Raw genomic sequence first — 6183 nt, forward strand, 5'->3', positions numbered from 1 at the left:
GCCTGTAGTCCCAGCTACTTGGGAGGCTGAGGCAGGAGAATGGCGTAAACCCAGGAGGCGGAGCTTGCAGTGAGCTGAGATCCGGCCACTGCACTCCAGCCTGGGCGACAGAGCCAGACTCCGTCTCAAAAAAAAAAAAAAAAAAAAAAAAAAGAATTAGCTTTATGTATTTCTCCAGGTATTAAAGTGGATGTCTACCTTTGCCATTTCAGAACCTAAAGGCAGAATCTAATGGTAAAATGAAGACAACCTCGTTAGTTCTAATAACTCAGATATTTTCATCTAGAGTAAATATTTACCATTGGCTTTGTATTCTGGGAATTAGCCCAAGACTATGCTGCTCAAATGGGTGCAAATATACTCTCAGGTTGCAATAGCATGACTAGTAGTATTTGAAGCAATAATTGTTCCATCTTGGATTATCGGTTTTGCTCTTTGCTTTGGCAAAGTTTTTGTTTTTCTATTTGTGCCAGTTGTATTAAAATGTTACTAGGTTAAAAACAAACACAAATATATTTATTCACTACTGTATCCCTGTAATAATGCCTGGCATGCAGTAGGCCCCTAATATTTGTTGAATGAATGAATTATAGAATAGAGTACAAAATTAATTCTAATGTATTTTAAAGTAAAGCATGAGAGTTCAAAGAAATGTTCTATTTGCCATCTACAACTTGGAATAATGTTCCTAGATCCTGCTTCCTGCACTTTTGCCAGCAGAAGTGGATGCCTTGGGGAAAAAGTTGGATAAATGCTGATCTAAGGCAACACATCTAAATGGTTATGTGAACATTTCCCAGTTGAGGTAAAACTAAGAGGAATGATAATAACATCTCATCAACTTAAAGGATGAGTTCACTGATTGTACTGTCATACTCCAGAGATACATGTGCCAAGAAGCAAAGAGATACACTCTTGTATTCCAGAAAAACAATGATTTGTAAGTGTTCAATATTTGTGTGGCAGTCCTTTTAGGTGTAATGAAGTGTAACACAAAAGTAAGTGAACTACTTCAAATAGCTCTCAATGTTTGTCTTTCAGAGGACATATGAGTCAGGCAGCAAAAGTTGGAGCCATTGTGTGATTGTATGTCAAAATGAGAGTCACACACTTCAAGACCTGTAGGGACTAATTTTAGAAAAAGACTCTTCAGAACAGATGACACATGAAATGTGAGTTTATGTAAACATGTAGATTTGAGTAGCATTAGTTTGTTTTCTGTTTAGGAACTGTATCAAGGTGACAAAGATGAAAGAATGCTGCCAGAAAGGTATATCGTTAAATTTTCAGGCTTCCATTGGTGAAGTTTCAAGTAACCTTTCACTTAAGTTACTTGTGTCAGAGGATGGATGACGGGGTCATTTAAATTGTTGGACAAAGTCATGAAAGGATTTTAAAATTTTGTCATAAAAATAGACAATGATGTTTTTAATTTTACATCTAAAACGAATTTGCATTATCCTGTGTTAGTGACTGAATCTCAGTTCTCATTTTTTAGTTCAACTTTTAACAACCTTATTTTCATTGACACCATGGACAGCACAGTAAAAAAAAAAAATACACAAATTTCCTTTTCTGTTATTGATTTGGAATGATCACTTTAAAAGAGCCATCAAATACACCTACATGTTGAGCCACTCTTTATCATTAAGGTGAAAAGTTCATTTCAGTTAAGGTATTTGAGTGCTATTATGTGCCAGCCTTTCTTTGCGTTAATGTTTTTTTTTCTCCCCTCCATGAAGGGAAGAAAAAAAATTAATTCAGCCATCAGTTTTAATATTCTGGTGAGCACTTTATCCATTTGTAGCCACGCCAACAAATTTATTCTGTGATAGACCAAACTTACAAAGTCACTGCAATTTCAGCAAGCCCCATTCCCAACATGAGTGCTGTCCACGGTCCTGAACCATCAATGCTAAATAGTATTTAGTTGTTGATCTTCATCCTGTCATGCAGTTACATATTCCAGGAATACTGAACCAAGTGAGGACAAAGATAGCAGTGGGTTGCTGCAAAGGAGGGGAGGGGAGGGGAGAGAGAGGAAGTGAGAAAAAGAGAGACTAGTGGTGATGTTTTTAAATAATTGAAGTAAAAAAGAGAGAGAGAGAAGAAGTTCTACCCAGTCCACCAAAGCTTTTTAATTTCCTTACATAATTAACATGATGAATTTTAAAATAATTGTTATATTTAGTTTTGTTTTTCCACTTTTTGGCCATTTCTACTACATATTTACTTATTTAAAAAAATACTTGCTAGACCTTCCTCTTACAGCTACTACCTATCTCTACCTTTGCAGCTGTTCTCCTTTAAAGAATAATCTCCATTAGTTTTGACTTCTTCATCTCCCTACACAAAGATGAAGGGTATTTAGCTCTGAAAATCCTTCACTGTTGAATATTTAGATTGTTTTCAATTTTTACATAATGAACAATGCATCACGGGATTATTGGCTGCAAATAAATAGGAAACATAAAACATAAAAGAAATTTTAAGTTTAAATTTTTTAAAAAAAAAGGTAAACACAAAATATTTGCCACAGATAACGGGTTGCAAAGCTACCTTACGATGCGCTCTTATACCAATACTAAAATAAAACTTACAACAACAAAATTAGTGATTAGGAAATTACAGTTTTGATGAACTTGGCATTTCGATCAAAGTCATATTTGCCACCATTCTCTCAGTAGCTTTAGGCCAATTTCCAAATTGCTTTCAACAAATTAGTTTTATTTGTTTATATTATATATGTATAATTTAAATTATATTTATAATTTTTTCAGTCAGATTTCCTGGAGAACAATAGTTGTTAGGTGCCTACCAGAAAATAAGACTAGAAAGTCATGTTGGAGCCATATTGTGGAAGGCTAAGGAAGTGGGATGGGAGCAAAGGTCATGTCAATTATATACTAAGCTTATATTCTATGCAAACTAACCCCTTCCTACCACATATATTATTGAAAAATTATTTGCCTGCTATTTTATCAATGTCTTTTATAAATTAAAATTTTTCTTATACAACTATATCTTAAAAACACCAATAAAATTGCCAGATCATTAATATTCCTGCTTTTATTATTATAAGATAATGTACCAGTTCTTCAAACATACCTTTGAGTAGAAGGATGGACCTGAAAATTGAATTGGGTTTATTTAAGAGAAAAAGAAACCTTTCAACAATCCTAAATCTCAGATTTTTAATAGCATTTTTCTTGTTTGAGTATGGCCAGTTTCCTATTTATTTCCTATTATTGTTTGACAGTGCCCATTTATATTGGAAAATCAAAATGGAAAAGTACATTAGAAAACATAAGTCCTTCAACTTAAAGATATACGATATTGGTATCTGGTTGAGTAAGTTTCTAGTCAAAGGTTTTTCTAGTCATTTCGGTTCAAAAGTGGAATCCACCAGAATGTACACGTGATGATGGACCTTGTCTGTCTGCTCCCCAGTTTATTGCTACTCCAAGAATAATGCCTAGCACTGCCCTCTGTAAATACTTGTTGAGTGTATACATGAATAAGTCCTTTTGTACTACTGTTTTGTAACATTGTCATTTTTATTTTATTTTTTTGAGATAGGGTCTCACTTGTCACCCAGGCTGGAATGCAGTGGCGTGATCTCAGCTCACTGCAGCCTTGACCTCCTGTGCTCAATCCATCCTCCCACCTTAGCTGCCAAATTAACTGGGACTACAGGCATGCGCTACCACACCTGGCTTACTATTATTATTATTTGTATTTTTTGTAGAGATAGGGTTTCACCATGTTGCTCAGTGTGGTCTTGAACTCCTGAGCTCAAGCAATCCGCATGCCTCGGCCTCCCAAAGTGCTAGGGATTACAGGCATAAGCCACCACATCTGGCCCCTGTAATTTTTAAAATACATAATTTGTTAGATATATAGATTGGGATAAATGAAAATGTGACAAAAGGAGCGTCCCTCTGCCAATTTAGAAATATGGATAAAAATACTTAAAGATACACGAAGCTTTGGGTAATTGCCATACACACACTCTACCCCCCAGTATACCAGTATTTTACAAATTTTAAAACCAGTAACAAATATTTGTTTACAATACCATTCTGCCTAACATTTATCTGTTAGCCAAATTGCTTTATGCATTTGGTCAAATTGCATTTAGTCAAATTGTTTTCAGCCAAACCTTATGCGCACATGCTAGCCAGTGGGATGATAAAAGACAAGAGATGTAGTCTGTCTGCTTAAGGTATTCTCATATTTCTGTGCACATAAATACAGTATTGAATGAAAACTTACAGGGTGCTCCAGGGTCAGAAAGGAGGGACATCTAAGTTAACTTGGGATTGGGATGGCCCAAGGAGTCTTCTCAAAAGAAGTGCTTGAAATGACCAGTTGCAGGGCAGGAGCTGTGTTTTATTTGGCTTTATATTTATAGCTTTGTAGAGAATCTATACTAAACAATTATTGGATGAAATAATCATTGAAATCTGAAATAATTATTCATGTAGTAATTTATTGGATGACTAAATGAAATCAAGTTGAAGATGCATGGGAACATGTTTAAACTGTTGTATCTTGGAATTTAAGCTGGATGAAAAAATAAGTCAAAGGAAGCATTTATGTGGGGAGAAATGGAAGCTACATATCTCTTTTTTAAAATAAAAGATTATTCCTAATGGGAAATACGGAAAAGAGAGAAAATTTGAATCCTGGGAGATTGAGATTGGAGAGAAGCATAAGAGACTTAGGTTTCTGAGAAGTTCTTTCAGATAATGACAAGTTCAAGAGTGGTTCTTTGAGGTAGGAGATGGGTGAAGTGGGGCAAAAATAATAGTTATTTAATGATATTAATAAGTTATGATGTTAGAATGTTAAGGATAGGTTATGTAGAGGATACTGAAACTGCCAAAGATATGGTAACTCAGATATATTAGTTGGTCTTAACTCAAAAGGTAAAAAGACAGTCATAGTCTTATATTCCTGTAATTTGCACCAGATTTAAAAGATGGAATACTGAGTTCAAAGACTCAGAAATGGTTTATTTTGATTAGATGCTTCCCAAGTGGCATTAATATTTAAAGAGAAAAAAAGAAAAAGAAAAGAAAAAAAATCCCAACAAAACTTAGATTTTTCAAGACATGAGACTATTGCGGCTAAAACTGTACAAAAAAAGAAAAAAAAAACTATTTTCTATACTTTTATTGGAAAGATGAATTCCATGTGCAGGTGGCAAGATGAATTGTGTGTGCAGGTGACCTGGCCCAGGTAGTGGTCTCAGTGTGAATGCTTACGCTAAATATGTCCTTAGAAATAAAAACTAGACTTCTTAAATATACTGGATTAAAATGATCCTGAATTAATTCATCTAAACATTGAAATAACTTGCTTTTCTACTTCAAACACAGTTTTGCTTAGGAGATCTTTTGATACTGAAACAAAGAAGTGGCCTTGGGGCTCTTTCTAAGGGTAGAAATCTTGGATAAAAATGTGTGTGTGAGTGTGTGTGTGTGTGTGTGTGTGTGTGTGGCGGGGGTGGGGGGCGGTCAGAATGTGGAATTCAAGCCACTGCATCTGCAGTTGGGAGGAAAGGAAGTGAGTTGGGTTGGGAATGCACCTAATCCCCTCCAGTATTAAAAGGTGGAAAAATGCCAGTGAAAGTTCAAGGTTTAAGATTATTACAAAGGTGGGGAGGGCTATTAAATCACATATTTAAATAACAGTGAAGTGCAGAGCCATATTGGAGCCTGAAGCAAAGGAAAAATTTGTGTTATTTAACATTTTGATGTTTATTTTGTACATCATAGATTTTACATTAATTTTGATTTTTATATATATTGCATTAAAATATTATTTCTTTTGATTAGTGAGTTTCAGTGCCTCCTTAAAGTTTGCACCTGAGACCAATGCCTCACTCACCTCACCATAGTCCTCAGCAGATCAAGGCAGCTTTCAGGTTCCGTGACCTCAATCTCCAAGACCATTAGGTAGAAAGGCCTGTAAATGGAACCACATGGGGTTTCAGGCAAGGGAGGCTTCATTGCTGAAATGATAGTGCTCAATGGATGAACAAAATGAAGCCATGTTATTGCTGGCCCCAAAGAGATAGTTAAACGAACTATCTGTATGATAAAAGGACCTGGAAATCACTGGGATGTGAGCTGTTGCTACAAGCCCAAGACACTGAAAAATAGGTTATTGATTTTG

This window comes from Chlorocebus sabaeus, chromosome 13 (genome assembly GCF_047675955.1).
Source record: "Chlorocebus sabaeus isolate Y175 chromosome 13, mChlSab1.0.hap1, whole genome shotgun sequence".
Taxonomy (NCBI): Eukaryota; Metazoa; Chordata; class Mammalia; order Primates; family Cercopithecidae; genus Chlorocebus; species Chlorocebus sabaeus.